The sequence below is a fragment of the Corvus kubaryi genome, unplaced genomic scaffold, assembly GCF_017639235.1.
Source record: "Corvus kubaryi isolate FWS band 111438036 unplaced genomic scaffold, C.kubaryi_AGA036_p1.0 37394, whole genome shotgun sequence".
Lineage (NCBI taxonomy): Eukaryota > Metazoa > Chordata > Aves > Passeriformes > Corvidae > Corvus > Corvus kubaryi.
Genome location: NW_024581133.1, coordinates 8,282,508 through 8,306,069, shown reverse-complemented (window position 1 = coordinate 8,306,069; position 23,562 = coordinate 8,282,508). Strand labels below are relative to the sequence as shown.

At 44.9% G+C, this 23,562-nt stretch overlaps 2 long non-coding RNA genes across 3 annotated transcripts in view; one reads left to right on the top strand and one right to left on the bottom strand.

Annotated features, from left to right (window-relative positions):
* Positions 1 to 4,003: 4,003 nt before the first annotated feature.
* The window catches only part of LOC121669876, a 32,951-nt gene continuing 13,392 nt past the window's right edge, over positions 4,004 to 23,562 (bottom strand). The window contains exons 2-4 of one of the 2 annotated variants that reach the window (XR_006017919.1): positions 7,124 to 7,198; positions 6,848 to 6,935; positions 4,004 to 5,613 (exon numbers count right to left, since the gene is read on the bottom strand). This is a non-coding gene — a long non-coding RNA (uncharacterized LOC121669876). Of the gene's footprint in view, positions 5,614 to 6,847; positions 6,936 to 7,123; positions 11,668 to 23,562 lie in introns of those variants that run through there. The other variant, XR_006017918.1, reaches the window with a different exon arrangement.
* On the top strand, positions 5,567 to 7,316 carry LOC121669877. Its single transcript, XR_006017920.1, has 2 exons — positions 5,567 to 5,650; positions 6,749 to 7,316. It is a non-coding gene; the product is annotated as an uncharacterized LOC121669877 (long non-coding RNA).

Sequence of the window (23,562 nt, the reverse complement as noted above, 5' to 3'; positions counted from 1 at the left end):
TTTGAGGGATTTAGCAAAAGGACTTATCAGTCTGAGTAAGAATAACAGCAAACCCTGAGGCCCATGGGAAGTTTGCCCTTGTGATACTGGCCAGGGTTTGTTACATTTTTGGTTAGAGGCTCATGACTTTCACCCTTTCTGCAAGCATCATTTCCAGAAACAGCCAGCTCTGCTTTGCGGTGAAGATTGCTCTGGGATTTCGCTGGGGTTTGTTTTTCCTTCCGAGAAAACCCCTTGTGTTACTGGGGCTTCAACACTTCAAAAATAAATATAAACCCGAAACAAGACCCATGAGCCAAAGAGAAATAACAAGCTGACAGTCGCCCGGCCGGCTGGAGAGGGCTGGGGGAGCATCCTTTGGGAAGGGATGCAGAAGTGCTTCGTGCTTTGATTTCTGCCTTCAGCCCTCCCGATGAAACCCTGTGTGCCTCATGGCTTGCACAGGGGTGACAGGCTGGCACAGAGGTCACCCTTGGGCTCTTAAAGCACACGAGTGTCCCCAAACTGTCTGCGATTGTCGCGTTTCTCCCTTCCTCGAGGAGGGTGAGGGGCTCCCCGCGCAGTGCTCACCTGCCATAAGGCACAACATTATCCCGGCTGAAACTCTTAAATTTGCAGTCTGACACTTCAAAAGTTTTTTTAAAAAATTATTATTATTTCTTTTCCAGACACCAGCACTCTTTTTTTTTTTTTTTTTTTTTTTTTTTTTTTTTTTTTTTTTTTTTTTCCCAGCTCCCGAGATGGGAGCTGATTTTCCCGGTGCCAAACCGCTCCCAGAGACACCCGGCAGGCGCCGAGCAGGGCTCGAAGGGAGAGACAGAGCCATTCTCCATTGGCAACCAGCGATGAAACGCACTTGAAAAGCTGCCAGGGAGAATTAGGATGGTAGCCCTATCCTGCAAAATCAGATGGTTTGCAGTGTCCCTGAGCAGCTGTTAAGCTTGTTGAGGTTTTTTTATTAGTATTAGTATTAGTATTTTCCGGCATATTTTTTTAACACCTGCAAAGTTTGTCTATGAGGATGCCACTAAAGACAGAAGTACTGAGTGCTTGACAGACTCCATAAAGTCCTTGGCATCCTTCTAGATACGTGACAGGTCCAAGGAGCGGGATGCGAGAGCCGCGGGGTGAGCGCGGCCCGGCGGAGCGCCGCTCCCTGCCCACTCCGCCTGGCACGGCGGGGCGATACCACCGCCCTGCAGCCCGGCAGAGATGCCCTCCTGGCCCCAAAACAGGAGAGAGACGGAGGGCTTGGGTGGGGAAGCCACCTGCAGCCGGTCCCTCCCGCCTCAGTCGCACACAGCATGTCCTGCGCGGCGCAAAGGGACAGAAGCTCTCTAGGCACGCAGAAAGCACCGATTTAATAGGGGAGGGAAAGGAGGTTTGGTGCTCCCTGCTCCTTGTTCCCCGATGAGGAGCTGGCGCTGGTAGCGGGGCTCTGCCGGGCAGCCCGCGCCCCGCTTCGCGGAGTCCCTGCCCGGCGGAGGATGCGCTGCGCTCCCGCCGGCAGCAGCAGCGTCCCTGCTCGCACCTCCCGTCTGAACTCATCTTCCTTCTGCCTGCCAAACATCTGCAGCATCCCCCCTCCTGCCCCTTGATTCCACTTGCTGTTTCTTCTTATTGAGTTCTCCGAGTCTCTCTGCAACTTGTCATAACCTGTAATAAAATGCCCTTTTCGTTGGGAGTTAAAGTCCAGAGGGCATCAGATCCATTTCCAGCTGACAGCGGAGAAGCCAGGCAAGACAGCGGCGGGAGGATTGCTTTTGTGCGCCTCCAGGGCTTTAACTACTTCACAACGAGGCACCCCGAGGGCAGCCGGTCCCCACCCAGCCCCCCGGGTAGGGCATTGCAGCATGTCGTGGTCACCCAGCACCACACTGGGAGCAGAGCTGGGGGTCCTGGGCAGCCCCTGCCCTGGGGGAGCCTGCAGGTCCCTGCCAGGGAGGGCACTAAACAGCAGAACATCCATGGCCCAGCACGGATACGTGAATTATTCTTTTTTATTCTTATTCTCATTGTCATTGTAATTCTCATTCTTATTAATTCTGACTCTTATTTTTGTTCTTTATCTTTATTGCTAATATGTCTAGAGTACACTGGAAGAAAAACGACCACAATATGATACAGATATATATTCTATTATATATTATATAGTAGGCAATATCAGACACCTGCAATGAATATTTGTTCCTTTTACGTCCTCATTCTTGTGCATTGAGAGTATTGCACGACCATAAATATGAACATCTATAAGTGCTGTGTATGTATTTATGCTTCTATACATGTGTACATTAATAAACATATAACGTACACGTGTGTTTGCACACAGAGGAGGTGTATGTACATGGAGACATAAACACACATTTTCCTTGTGTTGTACTGCACAAAAAAATGTTCATCCTGCCCAGTCTGCTCCCTCCTCTGCTGACAGGGTTGTGTGTAGGACCAGAAAGGCATGTCAGAATATAAGGTGCGAGAGGCCAATAAGCCCTTAAGTGGTTACACACGATTTATTTTCCTTTAAAGCCCAAGCAAACAAATAACAAAGAGGAGATTGGTTAAAAAACACTCCCAGCAAGGTGCTCTGTAACCCCAGCATTGCCCAGCATGTCCTGGCAAGGGGTCAGGCTGTGGGGCTGCTGCTGGGGCTGAGCCTCTGATCAAGTATTTATGGCCACTGCATCTTTGCATAACATTTACTTTGCTCTCTTTAATGGTTTTCTCCACTCCTTTCCCCGCTCCTCGCTGCAAACAGCCTCAGTCAGCCCCAGCGATGATATCAAGAAAGGTTTTTCTTTTTTTTTTATGGTCCAGCCAAAGCGAGGTCATTCTAATAATACCCAAGGTCACTGGTGGGAGCCACCGAGTCTCCCAGTCATTTTTCATTTGCTTGCAACAGTTAATGACAGTCACAGGGATGGAGCTGGGAGCTGATGGCCGTGTGATGTCACCAGCACATGCTAGGGGATTATAAGGGCAGGTACAGGGCAGGGTTGTGGATTAAAAATGATGGGAAAAAAAATCACTATTAACTGCTTCACTCCAGCAGCTTGGTGAAAAAAAAAAAGGTACAGACAAAGGAGGGGAATTTCTTCCTCCCACCCCCCTCCAAATCAGTCCTCTAAAATGCCAGCTCAACTGCTCCATTTTTTCCTGATTTGGTGACTCAGCTGGAAAAGATCCGTGGAGTGTGTGAGAGGACACACTGCTTGCTGTACCAGCTGCTGGGCAAGAGGTTGCAAAAGCAACCTTGCAATTACCTGGGGGCGTTCCTCTCCCTTCCACCCAAATCAGAGGCCTCATCCCTTTCCTCCTTCTGCCAAGGACAAAGCCTGTAGTGCTACCAGAAGTTAGACCTAGACAAGTTTTTTGATCTGGGGAGTTTTTTGTCTGGGGAGTTTTAACTCATGTTTTCTATTCTAGCTGTCCACTTGGGAAAAAAAGAACAAAAGGGAAGCAGATCCCCTGGTTAGATCCCCCCAGTCAGGCTGCAGTGCTCTGTGGCTGGAGGAGCCCCGGGGAGGTGGGTATTCATTAAACCATGAGCACCAACTGCGAGGTTCATGCTGCAAAGTGCCCCTCACACAGCTGTGGTCACCCTCAGAGCTGCCCCTCGCCTCCAGGGAGTCACCCCAGGGGTCCCAGTCCTCACGTGTGGCCCATGGCTTAAACCTATGGGCTGAAATATTACACTCTGGAAAGCCAGGAGTGTGCACCAGCCTGCAGGGACCAGGGGAAGAAGCTACAAAATCAGCTAGATACCAAGTTTACTGATAATTTAATAAAAATAATCATATTCTGCTCCAAAAGGTGCAGAAGCAAGAATTTTTTAACCTGTAGGATAACTAACAGTTTGGACAAACTGCTCTTTCTCACTGAGAAACAAACCAAAAGAAAGATGAATTACATATTAATCTTCACTCAGTCTCTCATCACTGAACTACTTTGTCTTAGTTATCTCATCTCTTCGTATTTATTTATGAAACATGACCTTCTCATAGTCTCTGTTTCCACATTTTTATTCTTTTCTGACATATTAACTGTATAGTGACCATCAGTTTCACGGTTTATTATTGTCAACATATATCTTTTTAAAAAAGAATTCCATAGAGAAAATTGGATATCAGTTGAAATCTTCATCCAATGATTTTTTTTTTTATTAGTTCACTGTACAAGAGCAAAACATGGCAAACCAGAACAAAACAATTATAACAGAAAAGGAGTGACTGGTTTATATGAACACCTAATTTCTAAACCTGTTTCATAGCCGCCAACCATTTATGAAACTCTCACTACTAAGGTCAGTGGACTTTGGATCGACTCCTATTTAAAGCAGGATGGATCAATGGAGTGAAGAGATGAGTTCAAACTGATGCAGCTGTCCGAAATACACTGAGATGCATAAATCCCACACTTCTGTTTTCTGTGTTTGCTATCTTCCCTTAATGCTCGTTCCTGCAAGTAACTTTCCCTGAAAATCCTGTGTCTTGTTTGAATGAGAAGGGAGAAACAGGTGCAGCTGGAGGCTGAATTTTTGAGCCAAATTGTGCTGCTCTGAACAGTCGTGGCTGCAGTCAACCCCTCTGAAGGATGCTGAGCTGTGGCAGTACGATATCAGCTCTGAGATGTGTTGTTAAGGATCTTCAGGTGTTACCTGGTGGATCCTGTCAGAATCAAAGGCTGATGGATTTATTTCTTTTCCCTGGGAGGACACAAACCCATGTGCTGCTCCTCAGATGAGAAGAACGTGGCACATTCTTCCTTTCTGCCTATTTTCCACAGAAATGCTTCACGTCCCGTTTACAATTGGGCCTGACTTGATTTATCGTGGTTAATAGGATTAGAGCATCAGCCTTTCTGGAGGATATTGAAATGCAGGGGAAGAGTGGTACTGAGTTGCTGGTGTCTTTCTTCTCCTCCTGTGATGGGCAGAAGGACACACCTCCAAGCAGAGGGGATTTGTCCGGTGGGAGCAGGCAGATTATCTGTATCTAGTGAAACAAGGCGTGCATGGCAACCTTTGCCAAGGCTCAAAGCCAGAACCTACTCACTATAAAATAATTGTGTCACTACCTAACCAAGGCACTCTTCATGTTTCATTTATCTTTTGACTGTAATTGAATGGTTGAAAAGCAAAAAATGTAGACAAATTCCAGCTGTATTGAGATCTGTTTCTTTCTCTGCTACCATGGCCCATCATTAGATAGTTTCACTCTCTGTACAGAAGGTCAGAGAGTATAAATATAAATTGCATTTTGCATTACTTCTAGATGAGTGAAGCTGTCAAAGCAATAATATAAGCTTTCAGTCCCACATTCTACCACTTCTTTCCCATTTTTTGGCCAGGAGGTCATGTGCAAATTGAACGTGACAGCCCAGACGACATGTCCAACAGACTTATATTGTTAGACAGTTCTGCCATGGCACTCACCACAAATTAAACCCACGTCGGACTTGGAGCTCTTCAGGAGCTGCTAGCAGTAGCTCAGGCTTCTTGCAAAAAAGTTTATGTCCATGTCAAGCCTACACAAGAAAAACAGCAACTCTTTTGGAGGATCTTGTCGAAAAATGGAGAACACAGGGGAAAAAATCCGACAGGTAAACCTGAAAGAGCTGATCACAGTAATGCAGACTTTTAGTTGTTTGAAAGGTGGGTACATATATAGTGTGTGTATGTGTGTATTCTTCACTTCTGTCAAAACTCTCTCCTCCAGTCTATTATTAATAGGTAATATTCAGTATTTAGTGGATATTTTTGCTATCAGTATTCAAAGGAAGGGGAGCAAACTCTTAATTTTCCACCTCTTTTTATGCAAGCAAAGTTAACTTTGTGTCTGTTGATAAAACACTGTGTACAGCAGTTAATACACTGTTGATGATTTGGAAATAAATGTGTATTTATAGCATTAAAATCCGCATGGGCAGCTTCCACTAGTACCTATTTGGGTAATGTAGTCTAAATTAATATGTGAAAATAGATGCTACTGATTGTTGTGTTTTATATTAACTCAGAGCACAGTTTTCTACACAGCACCAGAAGGATGAGATTGAGGTTGTTTTCTTCAGCTGGAGTCAAATCAGGTGTCAAAGTAGCTTTACAAAGTTCTTTGTGCTGTGAATAATGTTGGAGAAAAGATAATGCTGAATGACAGTGAAACAAGATCGCTCTGGGGACAGAAAACCAGATTTCCAGTCCTTTACCTTTAGGTGTCTAAAAATGCAGCACAGGTTGTGAACGACTGAAAATTCTTAGCATCTGGCAGTGTCTGCTGGCCCGTGCTAAAGAGCTGGTGGTCTTGGTCCAAATCTTGGCAGAGATGAGTTCACATTATAAATGACATTATCTGGCAAATCTTTGCAGTAGTTTGAGCAGAGAGGCCAAGAACTCACTTGGCACAGAACCTCCTGCTTTCCCTCATGGCAGAAATGTTCTCCCTAGATAGCGGCTGAGTATGGATCAAGAAAATTCCCTGCCACTCTTGCCCTACCAGCTTCCCATGAAAGAACAAAGAACTTCATTTTCAAGGACTACCAGGTTTTTTCTCTCTCTTTTTTTTTTCAAGGACTAAACTTAGAGTGAAGAGTTTGAGCCCCATCTGGTACAAATTGGTAGGGGCTTTGCAGGCTTCAGTAGAGCTACACTGATTTACACCAGATGATGCTATTAGAGGACTGAACTATCCAACAATAATTATAAAAAATGTCTTTGGTTATGCATGTGCAACAACTATTTATGTTTACATTGCAGAGATTTGCATGTAGCACAGTGGGGAGTATTTTATCTCTTGAAAACATTGCACCAGCATAAATAATCCACTGACATTCAAATGAGCAAAGAAATACCCACGTTTTACCACAAGATGGACCATAAAGGATGTTCTTCACGCATCTTTTTCAAGCAGATTTGTCAATAATCCTCAACTGCAAAGTTCATTCTAAAGAAAGAAAGATGGGAAAAAAAAGAAAAAGGTAAAAGTTATGTTCTGTTCCAGGTAGTTACACTACAGATTGCTCTGAAATGTGGGTCTAGGTGCAACCAGGTGATCCTGCACTCGGGAAGGAGGATGGGGGAACCAGGTGAAAATAGGACATCAAAAATGCCCCGCAAAAGACAGTACCATACCTCGTTTGACAGCATTCAAAGCAGATTTTCAGGGAATGTGGACCAGTTCAAATCCAGAGTGAATTGAAGACAAACCTATCAAAGGCAGAGATGGAGATAATCAAGTGAAAACTGGGCGACTCTGCTGAAGTACCAGCCTGGAAGAGCACAACAGAAATTACCATTGGGGTAATTACACTGGCATTTAAGCTTTCAGAATAGAAAATGCTTAGAATATGCAGTAATATGTTGTATCTTTGACTCACAAGAGGAAAGGGAGATGAAAGCACAGGTAATATTCCTTTGATGTTTGAACTACATACTCAGGTCTCCTGCCTTGACTTCTGGGGGTTTTTTTATTTGCTAATAGTGCTTTGGTAGTGTTTCGAAGGCATTAAATTTCTCAAATTAAGGCATGCTGCCCTACTCCAGATATAGCTTTCCTCTTGAGAACAAGGGAGAAGAGTGTTGCTGGCATTTTAAGTTCAAATGCCCAGCAGAGAATTGGAAGATACACAGACATCATTTGCACAGCCTGGCTCCCCCTTTTCACCTTTGCATCTTCCTGAAAAACAGGAGATTCTCCCATTATACCCAGCAGAAGAAGACTTTTGTCCCACATGGGAGACTGCACAGCACTGAACTCACCTGGGTAGTTTGGCAAAGACTCCACTCTCTTGTCCTAAAAACCAAATTGCCTCAGTTTCCCTATCAAAGGAGTGAGAATGTGATGATGATGATCTGCCTCTTGGGAGCACTGTGAACAGTAATTTGTGGTTTTATTAGCTCTTCCAAGGTGAAATATGTCACATAAATGGTCAGAGTTATTAAACTGAGCTTAATTGGCAAGGGCTTGAGGAGAATTTCTATCACAAAAAGGTGTCTTTGAACAAGTGAAGGAATTGGTGGACTTGATTGTGGCTCAAGGCTTCCCTTTCCTGTGGCAGAGCAACGCAAGTTCAGGATGGGAGAAGGGGAACCATCCCACCCATCCCACTAGGTCCTTAAAGGAGAGCTTAAAAGGATAAGATAAGGTATATGCTTGGGATCAGCCTGGGAGAGAAATCGCAATTAATTGCTGAAATAAACAGGGTGAAAGGGAGTTTCCCAAGAATCCTGGCTGCTCAAAGCAATGCAAGAACATTAAAAACCAGTCCCAGGTTCTAGCAGAGGAAATGTGACAAGGGGAACACAGGCTTAGCTGGGAGATTTGGAACATCAGTCAGGTGGGATAACCATACTTTTGTATTTTTATGGATTTGGTTTTCTCCAAAAGCAGGGCTCTATTTTGATGGCTGGTTTGAGGGAAAACTAAGCTACTGTCATTAAAACCCAAATTGTAATCCTAGCAAATTAGCCAAACCTCCAGGCACTCTGCTCACTAGAATTTCCTTACAAGAGGAATCTGTCACTTTGTCACTACAAAATGAGGCCAAATTTTCAAAGACGTCTCTGCAATGAGACTCAGAGGTCTGGTACTAAGCCATCAGGAGATTTGCATTCACAGTTTGGGTTTCCAACATGACAATAAGAAGTTTAACTCCAAACACAACTGTATTGCACGAGTGCATTAAAAAAAAACAAAGTGAGAAAGAGCCTCTTTTCATTTTCTGGGACAAGCATGAGTAAACTAAAGTGACAACTGTGCTTTTGCTTTGCATGCAGGATTCCTTTGATTTTTTGTGAGAGACTGGGCACCCAGAAGCTGTGTTCATAGGAGCTAATCAGGAAAATAAAACTTTATTTAAGTTTAAAAACTTCTTCTGTGTTGAAATCAATGGATGTTGAGCACTGAAGTCACCTAATGGGTAAAAATACCATTCTCCTGAAACTTTTTCTGTTGATTGCAAAACTGCCTCTAGATCCTTAGAGGGGATATAGATGTTCAAGGTATTAGGAATTGTAGTGATAGGATGAGTGGTAGTGGTTTTAACCTGAAAGAGGGTAGATTTAGATTAGCTATTAGAAAGAAATTCTTCCTCGTCAGGGTGGTGAGGCCCTGGCATAGAGAAGTTGTTTCTGCCCCTTCCCTGGAAGTGTTCAAGACCAGGTTGGATGGGGCTTGGAGCAACCTGGGATAGTGCAAAGTGTCCCCACCCGTGGCAGGAGGGTTGCAAAGAGATGACCTTTATGGTCCCTCCCAACCCAAACCATTCTAGGATTCTACGGCACCATGATTCTATGAAGATGAATCTTTCTGAGAATCTGAGTCCAATCCTCTCTGTCAGCAGGGACAGCAAGGGTAGAGCAGGGTCACTGTTTGCTTACTGCTCAAGTGGGGGTGGCTGAAACCCTGCAAGGCACAAATATTATGCATAGGTCTGAACAGAACTGGGCAGCTTTGACGTGGTTATAGACATCTCTTCCTTAGTGGCACCAGCTCCTGCAGTCTGACAGATATATCAAGTGTGCTTCTAAATCTGCTGTTTATTTTTCACTTGATTTTGCCCTCCATCATGATTTAACCAGCTGGGCACACAGTGCTTCTCTTTCCAATTTCATCACTAACAGGTTTTGATATGGCTCCCTTTCTTCTGCATTTTATGCATTTTTAAGTTGGTAGCTGCTTTAATGACATTTGCAGCTAATGTGTCCCTCCCCTGAACCACAGCCACCACGCTGAGAGCTTTCTATAAAGCACTGGTGCCAAGGCTACAGTGTTACAGGGTTTTATCTTCTCGCCCTGTCTAAAAGGGGAGTTTGGGGCAGGCCGTCACAGGGGCTGGTGTCACACACTTCAGATCACTCCTTTACGTGTACTTCCCAAATTGTCACGTTAGTGCAGCCCCAAAGAAGGGTGTGTAATCATACAGTGCCTGCTGTCCCAGTGAAAAGCTGGGCAGTCTAGAGTGGTCTGAGATCAATTTTGGAAACTGGGCTCTGCTTTCTACAAGTGCACTATGTGTCCACACTTATCTGTGTGTTTATAGATATTTCATTATTTGTTTATGTATGAATTCATTGCATGTGTTTTCATGTTGCGTGATAAAATAAATTTAAAATATTTGCAAATTTATCAATCCAGAATCTTTTTTATTCTCTTTCTCTCTCCTCCACTTTACTGAATGACTAATAAATCAATGCTTGAGGAACCTATTTATCATGCAGAGAAAACTTGTGTTCAAACCTTCTATTTATCTTTCTGTTTCACTCTGTGGATATCTTCACTGTGGGTTAATTTGTTTTTCTTCTGGGAGGATCTCTGCCTCAAAAGTTTTGGCCAGAATGTCACACCTAGATTGGAGAAGTCTCACAGTTTAACAGAAATAGATGTCATTTATTTTTAAGCATTTTTATTTTCCAGTAGAAGAAATACATGCACATATGGGATTCAAGCTAAAAGTCTCACGGTATCCTCTTCCAGAAGAGTTTGTTAGAGCTGAGGGTTGGACAAGTCAGCCACAGCCTCTTCCCTCTCCCAGGAACAACCTCTATGAGGAGGCAATGCCTGGGGTGACAGGAGAAACAGCCAGCCCTCCTCAGCCAGGGAGAGCTGACCCTTTAACCAATTCGCAGTCACCACTTGCTTCCCATGTCATCTCCTCCAATACAAAATTTTATACTGTCCTTATTATGAGCCTTGATTTTTGGCATGAGTTTTTAGTTTTGTGTGTTTGTTTGTCGGGTTTGATTTGGCTTGGTTTTTTGTAGAATGAAGAGCTGCAATCCTTGGCATTATTTTCTGCAGCTCTAAGTTAAAAAACACGTATCCCTTTCTTACCCCAAAGCACTCACTTTGAAGATCCCTCTTATCAGATTTGCTGTAATAAACCAGTGTTGTTCTTAGGAAGAATGCTTTCCATTTCTTGAATAAAGTAATCTCTGATGTACAGGTGAGGATGAGCAGGAACAGCCAATACTTTCTGCAACTCTTACTCATACCCATTGCAGGAGCAACTCAAAACACCAGCCCAAATTTTAATTTATGGGCAGAGGAAGTGCTGAGGAAATGAGTTGAAGACGCTGATCACTGCAAGTATCTGTTCCTTTGCAGACGTTGTGTCAGCCGAGTTCTCACTCTCCTGCTTTGTCACCCATCTCAGGCTGTTTCTCTCATGATGCCTGACACAACACAGCCAGCCAGCACCAAACGTGGCCATCCCGAACATTCACACCGTGGCTCACATCCTCCAAGGTGTTAAGGGGTCCCTTCGTGGCGCTGTGGCTCTGCAGCACCCGGCTGAGTGACAGGAGCGTGCCCAGGGCCAGGCTCACCTGGCTCTGCAGGACTCCCCCGAACAGGGGACACCAGGTGGTGCAAAGCCACTGTAGTGGATCCGGTGCCATCTGCCCTTCTGGCCATGAGCACAGAGGCTCTTGGATGTGCCAGGGAGTCCTGGCTGCCAGAGCAATCCCTCGGTGCTGCTGACAGCTTGTAGGAGGGACAGGACTGTGTCCAGATGGCCCCAGATTTTGAGGAACTACACTGAGAGATGGAAGCTGAACTCACCCCTCCCGTGTCAGTGGTGGGGGCTGAGAGTGCTTTCTTCTCCCATATTCCCCATTTCCTACTCCTGTCATCTGCCATCCCTGACAGTACCAGCACTGACATTGCCACCCCATCACCACGCGGGCTGGCAGCCATCCCCACCTCCCCCCAACCTGCACCGCCTGTCACCTTCCCCCCACCTCCCTTCTGAGGCCCAGCCTGGTCTGCTGTGTGCCCCTTTCTGTGTCTCCTTCCTCACCACAGCCTCCCGTCTGTCTGCCCATCCCAAAAACCAAGTGACAAATCACTTTTCCCACCGTCCTGTGCCAACCCTCCAGATAACCTTTACACTGCTTTTGTTTCCATCTTTCAGCAAGGTCATACTTCTTAACCTCACTTTCCAGATGCCATTATCCTTTCTTCTTTTACATATTTCATTCTTTCGTGCTGTATCTCAGTTTCTTTTTCACCAGTGATGCCAGCTTGGATCATCTGTTTAGCCATAACTTGTACAATTGCCTCTTTTCCTCCATTGCCCCAATCCTCTCTTCGTGGCACTCCTACATGAGTGGATAGTCCCTCTTTCCTATCACTTAAGAAACGGTACTGAGGTGACAGCTTTTAAAAAAAATTGTCAAGACTGTAGCAGGTAAGTCAAATGTAGCAGAAAATCTGTCTCATAAGTTGTCTCTTAATTTAAAATGGACACTGGAATTTTTTCTTCGTTTGAAATTTACCCTGTAAACACTTTTGGATTCCAGGAGCACTTGCAGTGATGTGGATGGACACCACCTAACAAGGCACATGTTTCCACACAAAACAACCCCACAAAAGCAAACAAAACCCTCACCCAATTTACTCAGATTTGCTTTTATCTGGGATAGATTTACTGGTAGGACCAAGGAGATTGCATCTCTCTTCCCTCACTAGCAAACAAGCCATGGATTCCCAAGGGAAGAAATGCACCTCCATCTCTATAATGGTGCAATTCAGGCCCATTTATGAAGAAAACCTACTCTTTGCTGCAAAAAACAGCCCTTCTCTCTCAGTAATCTCTTTGATCTGGAAAGTATGGTTTTTTTATTCCTGACTTTTCTTTAGTCTGCCCCTGGCATACCATGAGCTCTTGCTGCCTTCCTCTTCTCACCAGTCACCTTGTCACCAGTGACCACTGATTACCACCTCAGGCGGCACCTTGAATTGTATGACAAAGTTCTGACCAGGCCAGGTGGAGTTTTTTCTAATTTATACTCCCATTATTTGACCTGGTGGCACCATGCAGCAGCTAATCATCAGCTCAGTATGCCTTGATGCTCAAATTACCTGAGCCATGTTGGTTGGAACACAGAACTTTACCTGTTTTATTATTGGGAAGTTCATCAGAGCTCCTGTGATTGATACCCTGTGTCCATCACCATTCTTTACTGAAAACATAACTGCTGAACTGGGTGGAAAAGGAGAAATGACCCTAAGGCAATGCTGAGGCCACAGCCCTTCTCTGAGTGCTGGTTTTGCAGCAAAATCCACTCTGCAAAAGGCAGAAGGGGGTCATGGAATATTTCTAAATGCTGTAGAGGAAAGAGCTACTCTCTTGTTCCCAGGTTTGACTCCCAGTGAGGCACATAACCCCATTTTTCTGTGTACACACATGTATGTACACACACACCTGTGCCTGTGAGGAGAAATGTTCAGATTGCAAAGATTTAAAAACCAGACACAGCGATTTCTTAGCAGGATTTAAAGGTCCAAAGCAGTACAAAAATCTCAGAATCAATCAAATAACTGCTGAAGAAAACTTAAAAAATGCTAGAGATAAGGAACACCCAAGGAAATGTTAATACTTCAATATTTAAGCCAACTTTTCTTATTGTATATAGTGCTCAAGGCACAGTCCTCCGATGCTTCCTGTGGCAAAGGAAAAATTTTGAAGAGTTGAAACTGACTGCCAGGCAGAACAAAAATAAAATGTTGCTTGTTGCACATTGCTTGGTGTGTGTGAGCCTCATACCAGGCCAATGAACCCAAGGGAGGCTTGTTCTGCTCATTCTCATACTTTGTGGGGCCCACAGATGAAGATCAATTTGTGGGTCAGGAGTGGCTGTTTCAACCCCCTCCTCAGTGGGAGCCTTGGGATGATGAAGCCACTTGTGTGTGCTTGGATGTCCATGCATGGAGCAAAGAGAAACCAGTTCTCCAAAGGCACCTCCAAAGGAGGACTCCTTCAGCTCTATGCCCCTGGTCAGTGAGAAAGTTAGTGAATAAAACCAGAGCTGGTTTCATTTGCTGCAGGCTGGTTGACTTGACGGTCCCTGGTGAAACTATGCCCAGGATGGACCAGAGTGATACCCAGGTGGGGTCTGCAAGGGACATCATTTTAATAGAACAGATGAGAAAGGGATTAATCTCTCCTCTTGCTTCAATTTCCACTTCTTTCTTTTCGGATACATCTATTAAGAGTGAAAGATGTTCGATGCACATAGGTAGGTGCTTGGCTGGCATAAATCATCACAGGATTTTTGAGAAATTTATGATAATTTCCAGGACCTGGCCATCAAGCTCTTTGTAAAGCATTCAAGGCAATACTTCATACAAATCTTCTTTCTAATTTAATCCAGACTAGTTGAGACTGGGCTACATTTAGATCAGTGAAAATTTGGTTGAAAAGCCATCATCAAAGTTGAGAAATAAGGGGAACAAATTACCAAATCAACAAACTTGGAGCGGGTGTCCCCTGGAGAAGGGCTGGTGAGCTTCCCTTTAAAGGCTTGTTTTGTGCAGGGGAAGGCTCTCACGTCCCATAGCACCAGTTCTGTCACAGATTAATAGTCTCTTTTCATAGCAACACCTGACCCTTTCCTCCCCTTGCCTTGATTATACATACATATGTACATATATATACATACAGATATATTCCCTGTCTAGGGAAAGAATGGACAGCTGACGATTTTCTGTGTCATCAGCACAATTTAATGAAAGGGAGGCTTAAAAAAAAAAAACCAGAGAGAGCTGGAATGCTACTTCTAAAAAAAGAAATATGGGGAGTCACAGGATCTGCAGCCGTGTCAACAGCACAACAAGCTCTTATCAGAAGCTTCAGACAGGATCCTGAAGCTTCCTGAAGAGCCTCTACTATGTCAAGTATTGAATAAACGTGGGTGACAGCACTTTGGAAACAGGCCACTGCTGGGGCAGCTACAAGGATGTCCAGGAAAAGGCAGATGTCTACTCGGCCCCTCTCAGGCAATGCTGTAAAAGTTGGTCTGCAAGTGCCTGGCTAAAATCCCAGCTGAGCTTGCACCATCTCTGGTCACAGCCTTTCAGATGAAAAGCACACACTTGGGGTTAGAAGCAGAGACATCTTTCACAGCATCCTTCAGCCTGTGGTGCGCAAGATGGCTCAGGCAGAGCTTGGGCTCCTGCCACCTCTTGCAAGGAGGAAAGTACAAATAAAAGCAAAAGATCTGAGCCTAGAATAACACTGTACCTGGGAATTGAGTAAATAGGAGCTGGAGAGGAAATTCTTTCCAGAGAGGGCTTCATCAATAATATTGTATTTACAGGAAAAATAATTTTACGCGAAGAATTGAAGAGCTCGGTTTGCAAGAACTGAATCTGTGCATGAAACCAACACATGTCCAAAGGGGAAAAGCTGATCAGGTCCAGGGTCATGCTGCAGCACCATTCAGTGTCCACACAAAGCTGCTAATAAAAATCTCAAGGGGGTTTTATCAATCCCTTGATAGAACAGCCAGCGCATAGGAGTGTCCATCAGCACTGAGCTACGGACAACTGCAGTGGATGGGTGACCCTGAGATGTTCTCAGTGTGAGAAAAAACATTTCCCTCATGCCTGTTCACCACATTTAGAGGGTATGGAAGCATTTGGAGGAGGTGAATCCTACAGGATAAACTCCAGGTAAAAGCAGATCCCCTGACCATGTTAGCAGAGAAACAAAATGCTTTTAGCCCTTGTACAGCTGCTGAATAAAAAATAAAAGCTTGCACAGGAAGACAACATCATGTTTAAGCCATCCAGTATGGAATGGATCCACATCCCAGAGAGAAGGGAACTTGCAGGTAAATTGGAGGCTGGCAGTGACCCAAAACTGCTGAAGAGCACAATGCAAAGCATTGAGTGTGTGCTACTGATACTCCAGTGATCTGATGCGAAGAGAAGATATTACCCAGGGAAAAAAAATCGTTCCTAGGGGCCAATAGATTAGGAAGCGTGTTTGTTCCAGCTGTGAGGAGCAGGAGGCAGCCTATCAACATACCAAAATATCTTTGCATCTCTCATTAGAGCTGATGAATTTTTCCTTTTTTTCCCTCTGATGAAACAGATGTCCAATTCATCACATCTGAAACATTTTGTTTCATCCCCAAAGATCTGGGCTCCTCACCCTGGGGCAGTCCCCTGCTGAGGCTGTCCCTGAGAGCTGGGGGGGCCTTGGGGCTGTGGGTCAGGAGGGATTCCTGGGTTCAAGGCCCCGCAGCAAAGCCAACAGGCGTGTTTCAGGGGAGGCTGAAACAAAGGGGTTTGAAATTCCCAATTTGTTAACCTTATGGACCCTCTGAGGCTGCTCACAGCCATAGGAGTTAAAAAGGATGGGGAGAGGTGAGGGGAAAAAAAGACAGTGTATTCCTTGCTTGATGTTATTATCTCAGGGCCAGCGTGGGCTGGGGACCACTGGGACAGAACAAAGAGTCACTGCAGACATCGGTGTGCTCAGATGGAGGGTCCCACTTGCTGAATGAACCACAGATTTTTGACTTTTTAATCCCAAGCTCAGTCAGAAGGTTGTTAGACTGATGACCACTGGCCCTAAACCAACAGCAGGCCCCTGACTGATAACTTCTACAGATTATGTTGATAAAATACAGGATTTCTTTGAAGCCAACGCACGTTTCTGTTCTTGCCATACACAACCCATCCTGGAGAACCACATGTGATGCATTCCCAGTGCATTCCTCTGGCATTCATGTGCATCTCCAATGAAATAAAGTCTGCTAAATTCAAAGCCAAGCTATGTTCAGCTGTGTTGGAGTAATAAAAATACACTCACGTAATGTTTAAAAAGTGCTTCCAAATTAACTAAAACTAAAGAAACTCACAGGTAAAGGTAAATTCTATAAATAAGCTTCAAAGAGTTAAAACCTAGAAAGAAATTATTAGCACCAAAATTTGATTGAGTAAGACTCTCAGCAGAGGGCTGTAGCCTTACTCTGTGTTTACACCGAGCTCTCAACCTTGCATCTGAATTAAGGGTTATCTTCTACAAAGATATCCAAACCTGATGTTCAACACTGAAGTGAAAAATAAACTCACGGGGTCCTTCAAAATAACGGTTTGAAACATATTGTTCACCTTTAAAATCCTGATAATTATGGCACTTTTAAAACTGGGAACCCAAGAGACCAAATTATAGTCTCGATGTTGAACTGCAGTTCCAATCCAGCATCTCCTCACTGTGAGTGTCTTCACAGACACACCTACTCAGTCTGTGCTGGCCAGATGTTTTTATGTTTTTCCTTTGTAGAAAGGTGGGAATCAGTAAATGTAGATGTAAGTTTGGATAACCACCTCAAAAGGCTAAGTTGTTTTTTTAATTTCTCTAAGGTTTTCCCTTTTTTATATAATTTATTGTGCTGAGAACAGGAAAGATTTGCCCACCTGTAAACTGTAAACTTTCCTGGGGTCTGTGTCAAGCTGATATTTATTTATTCCCTCTTGGAGAAGACTTCTCTTCAGGGAACAGTAAGTTCAGATTTACAGTACGGAATATAAGAATTAAATTAGAGTTCTCATTAGGGTAAAATAAGCTTTGGATAGTCACAAGAATCATCTTCAGCTCAGTCAAACGAGCAAAGTTTCAATCAGAAGGCAACTTTAATTTTGTTTATCAGCTCCCACCACACCTATTTGGTAGAGTCATCTCAGTCAGAGCCTAAGGAAGTGCTGGGAAGAGAACTCCTGGTGATGGCTCTGAGAGAAGCTGCATCCCACGGCGACGCCAAAACCGCGTGTTCCCTGTGCAGGTGTCCCCGCCGGGGCTGTACCCAGAGCCAGCTCGGGTGTAAATCAGGTGAATGCCCTGTGAGGGGCCCGCCGGAGCCTGGGGGCGAGAGAGCCCCGAGCCCTGCGGGGAGGGAGGAAGGGATCGCTGCCCTCCGCGCCCGCCCTCGCAGCCACAGCTCCGTCCTTCCCCGTCAGACCTGCGGGCTCGGAGAGGATCGGGGCGTCCGGGGCAGTCCCGGGGGCGGGAGGGCGGAGCGGGCGCGGAGCGGGCGCGGATGCGCTGCGGCTGCGGGACCCCCAGCAGGGCGGTTGCGGCACGGCCTGAGAGTGCAATTAGCATTATCTTGATGAATTTCTAAGCAGCGAGTCCTTGCTGTGCCTTTCAGAAGTCGCAGGGCACTCTGTCCCCATCTGTTCCTTTATGATTATTACTTTATTTTTTTTTTTAATAGTAATCGTTGACCTGATATAGACGACTGGGGTAAAGGGGGGTGATGAGGCTCCTACAGCGTCAATCAAAACTCTTCCTCAAACCCTCCCCACACGACCACTTTCTGTCTCCCAGTTGTACTGGCAAGATGTTCTTAGCCAAATACATGATTCTATTAATGAGCACTTATATTTGCTAAGGAATGCAAATTCTTTCTCTCCGTGTATTATTAGCTGTATCAGAATGTTTGTCCTTTCAGTCCTCTTTGAAGTTGAAGGAGGAAAGGCTGCTGTGTGGCACTGAGAAGGGAAAAAAATTGAGAGAGAGGAAAAAACACTTCTAACTCCTCCGGGTTTTTATTTGTTCTCTTGCCAAAACCGCCAAAGGTAGCAAAAGTTACAGAAATTATTTAAAATCTGTGCTCCTTTCCCTCCAAATTAGATAGACTTTTTCCCAACTGATCATTCCCTTTTCATAATAATGGGATCTAATGAACAGCCCGGTTTGAATTTGCTTTCAAAATAATCTCTCAGATGCTCTAGAGAATCTATTACTGGTAGGATGGAAATAAATCCAATTGCCTCCCCGAACACGAGAACGGCTGTTTTCGGCGCTTTGGGCTATGAACGAGCACCTTCTCCCCCTCCTCCGCCAGTTTGTGGCTGCCGCAGTGATACGCCCGGGCAGCGCCGAGGCGCGGGGCTGAGCCCGGTGCCCGTTCCAGCCGGGAATTCCCCCGGGATGCGCAGCTTGCGCGGCCGAAGCGCCTCTCGCTGCGGGCTGGCAGCGGAGTGCGGGTGCGGAGGGGATCCGCACCGCTGTGCGGGACCGAGGTCCTCACCCACCCCCGGGGCGGACACGAGTGGGGGCTCTCCGCAGTGAAGTTTTTATCCCAGATAAGTGGGGGAGAGGGGGGGGCATAAAAGGGGGCCCCTGCCTCAGCTCAACTTTTGTCATGTATCACTTTTCCTCTTGAAAGGTGTTATAACAGCAATTCAATTACAGTAAATAGTGTACATCATCCTCACAGCTGGAAAATTCTGTAACTAACTGTGACCAAACGTTGTAAAGGAATATAGCTTAACCAGTATTACTTTTTTTTTTTTTTTTTTTTGTGGCTGACCACAGGTTAATTAATTTCAAGGAGCTTAGTATATCTAAACAGAAACACACTGTGATGCTGGCAAGAAATCATAAAATATAAAACGTGGAATTAGGAAGATCATGTGAAATCTCCACAGCAGTGTTTGGTGCCTGGGAATAATTCTGGCGGTGCCCGTCGGCCCGCCCCCTCCGTTCCCCGTCCACCAAACCCACTGGAGGCACCGAGCCCTCTGCAAACATCTCTGGGCACACACTGGCATCCCGCAGTGGGACATCCACCCGCGGCTGGGGCTGTGTGTGCCACCCGCTGACACGCCCGCATACCTTCAGCAAACCCCGCTTCGATGAGAAACACGTGCGGGGCATTATATACGTTACAGGCCATACCTATAGACTTGGGTTAAACACTCACTGCCAGCCCGGGATTAACCCCGTGCAGGAGGCGATGAGCGTCTCACGTCAGGGCTGCAAGGTGGGCTCAGAAAACGGGGTCGGAGAGAAGCCCTAAATCCCCCATGTAAAAAACTCGAGTGAAAGTCCCCGTAAAGCCAAGCTCAGCTCCCATTTCCACTGACAGCAATATTAGCTGCTGCCTTCAGTTGCAGTTGGGAAGATTTAAGGAAGATTTCATTGACTCGGGGGCGTAGGAAAAGGTGGTGTGTGCCTTGGGAGGTGTTTTCAGCCCGACACGTGGGAGTGGGGTGGTTTCCACCTCGCCGTGCCCCGGCTCCCGCCCGCAGTGGGCTGACCCCGGCGAGGGGGACACGTGTGGGGGGGAACAAGCGGTACCCCTGGAGAGGGGCCGGGATAGGGCCCGGGAATCTCAGCCAGCACCCGGAGCCAGCTGGGACTTGATCCCACTGCTTGCACTGAGCTCGTCCTGCGTGGTCGTGGGGCAGCGGGAGGGGGAGTTTGGATGGTGGAGGCGGGGCGGGGAGAGAGATGTGATGGGGCATCCCGGTTTGGGGAATTGAAACTAACGCACCTACTGCTCCCTCCCAAAATTACAGAGACCAGGATGAGAGCCAGGTGGATTTCCCTGAGGAAGGGAGACAGGCTCGGGCCCGTTCGCCTGCTCCTGCCCCGATTTAGGGACGCTTTCACCAAGCGGGCTGGAGTCACCGGGAGAGTTCCCTCTAATTTCCACGTTTCTTAGCGAGCTATTGGCCACGCTTCAAAACAAAAAGGAAAAAAAAAAAAAAAAAAAAAAAAAGAAAGAAAAGAAAACGAAAGCAACCCCCCAGGAATTAACTCTCGGTCTGTGAAAACTTTATTCAGAAAAAAAATTTCCATCCGCGGACCGTCCCTTTTTTCTTTAAAAAGGGAGAAAACACAAGTCGCCACCTCCAAATTGCAATCGCCAGCCCCAGAACAAAGGTCCGAACCCCCGCGTTTTGCAGTTGTCAGGACAATCTTGTCCATCTCTAGGGTGAAAGGAATACAAATTCCCCCCCTCCTCTCCCTCAGCCCGCAGGAGGGGGCATCACCACTTCAATCCTGTGCCCACCGCCCTCCCCGCAAGCCGGCTCGTTAATATTTCAGTTTTTCTGCTCTTCCCAAGTAAAAGTTTGAGAGTGAAACTCCTGCCCCACGTCCTTGCCCAGAAAGGTAACGATTCCTTCCTGCCAAGTTCGTTTGCTGCTTTTCCTCCCCTCCCTCCCCTCTGACCAGGTACGAACTCCCCGCAGCGGGACGGGACCTTTCCAGAGATTAAAAAATATCCACGCGATGCGAGCGCAAACGTGCCGGTTTACAGGGCAGCTCGATGGCAAAGTTAGGACTTGCATAAATTTTTCGGCTTTTTTTTTTTTTTCTCCGCGAATACAGTTTGTTCAGCTGAAAGCGGGAAATTCGGCAGAAGCTGGCATTTATGTTGTACATGTGGAAAAATTCTCGGATTTTTTTTCCCCAAGGAGGGAAATAGTTCTTAAAAATTGACTTATTTCTGTTTCTGCCCTCTCTCTGCAGAATGCCTTTAATCTTGCGTCTTTGTAATTCTGTTTCTCCGATTTTCTGTCTTTATTTCCTTATTTCTAAAGTTGTACCCGAAAGTCTGGATTGCAAACACGTCACCATCCAGCTACAGGCAGAAGAGCACAAAAACCCGAATCCTCCTAATTCTGGTTTATCTTTTCTGGGGAGGAAAAACCAAAATCTCCCCGCAAAAGATATTTCTAATAATCCCTTAAAACAACCCATTTCTGCATGTTCGAATTATGTTATTTTAAATTCATTAGCCTTGTTTATTATCTTCAGGAAATTGCTTCCACTACCGCTTAGGTTTATTTTTGTGAGATAACCCTGAAATATTCCCAGCAGAGGAAAATACACCCCAAACGCATCACTCAAAAGTTTTTTTTTTTCTTCACACCCTCAAGTTCGCTGTTAATTTTTCGTCTTAAAATTCTCATCCTTCATTTAGAAAAAGTGGGGTCCACGAAAAATGTGGGGGTTATTTGTTAATTAGCTGATTGCTTCAGATGGCAAGGTTAAAAAAAAAGAATGTTTTGTTCATTATTGAGATGTCATTTGCCAGAGTTGCCACTGTCACATTCGGGAAGGAGCAGGGGAACGGGAAACTTTGGCATTTTCAAATACAGACTTTCTTATCATAACTTTAGCGATGCAAATCTCATCATTTTAGGCATTTTGCGGAAGTTATTTTCTACCTCCCAGCGTGGCAAGCGCGGTTATGTTTTATTTCTGAAGAGATTGTGAAACTTCGGTTAGTCAGTGGAGTCCGAATCCTTTTTCATCCTTTCCAAGGAGAAAAATATATTCATCTTTCTTTTTTTTTTTTTCTTTCATACAGAAAAATTATGTAAATATATATACGATCAATTACCAAAGCCACATTTTCACTCCTTCTGTGTCCTCTCTTTACCTGAAGAAGCACACACGGCGCCACAGAAGTTAGTATAAAAAATCAATCCAACAAAAATCCATGTAGATGTGCAGTATCGGGGAATTTTTACTAATTTTTAGGACCTGGCTTGCAGAGCATCCAGGAGTAAAACGCAGAGGGAAACTTTTGGGCGGTTCGAGGTCCCAAGCACTCGCCTCGCAGCTAATTAGGAAAGAGCATCCCGGCAAGGCCCGATTTCCAAACCCATCTCGTTTCCTTTGGAAAGTTAGCCGCATCATTTCTTTTAGAAACCACAATAATTAGACCTGAGCTAACTACTCTTCCTCCTGGTCAAGAAATCAATAGCAATTAATTTGAAACAGCTGAGATGATAAAACACTTCCTATTGCACCTGACCTTGCCAAAAGAATTATAAATAGAATATACTGAATATATGTTTTAACACAATTCCCGTTGTTTTAATCCTTGTTTTTGCTGTTCTTCAGCTCTTAGGACACTTCTAAATTTTCTATTTCCTTCCGATTTTACAACTTATTTTTCAGACTTTAAACATATTTTATTAGAATGATTTAATGTTTTTAATAAAAAAATAACGGTACGAGACATTTGTAGCAAAAATCATGTAGTTACAACAAGTTCGAGTAAAAAATATAATATATCTCAGGGAAGCATATCGGATGAATGATACAGTATTAGACACGAACATACATGTAGCCAGTATTTTATCACTTGTGCACACTGTTTCAGAGGACATGGATTGATCTAAAATTGAAATTGTACAGAAGAAGAAGGTGATGGGGTGGGAGGACTGTAAAGGGAAGAGATCAGAAACGTTTAGGCGTGGAGTATTAATTATGAAACACAGAACTCTCTTCACTTTTCTTTGCTCAGTAAGAAAGCCTCGTCTTCCCCCGCTCCCCCTCTTGCTCCTTCTCCCTCTCTTTTATTGGAAAGAGGATCCTAAATTCCTTTTGACTGATAGGAAGTTACAAGACAAGATGCTATTTTCCCTTTCTTTTCTGACAACTCTGTCATCCCCGGGATCATAGTCATGTCAGAGTGTCTGTCTGGGAGAAGAAGAAGAAGAAGGAAAAAAAAAAAGCCAGTGGAGCCTGTGGCCATCTTTGCATCAAAATTTTACAGACCTCTATTTTTGATTGTGATCCCGCTGATCTGAGTTTGAAATGCGAACACAGCAAAGCCCCTAAGCCTTCAATCGTGTGAAATTTTCAAAAGATCTCTAGAAGCAATCTCAGGCTGTCTGACCCCTGACAGGCGGAGATCTCTTTATACCTCTCTCTGCCAGCACTTCATTTGTTGGAATATCTTTCAGATTTGCACCTCCAGATGACAACCTGAGTGTTTATTATGTGTATGAATCTGAAATCTTCACTGCAGTACAAAGGAGATGTCTTAAACATCATGTTTAATTTCAGATCATAATTACCTGCTCCTCTTTTGCTTCTAATTACCTATTCCTCCTTCCTCTCTGTGGCGTGTTGATATTTTGTTGATTCTCCCTTTTAATCAGCCTTTCTAGCTTACTTTCTTCTTTTTCTTTTTTTTTTTTTCTTTTTTTTTTTTTTTTCTTTTCCAAATCGTATTAGTTTAGTCCA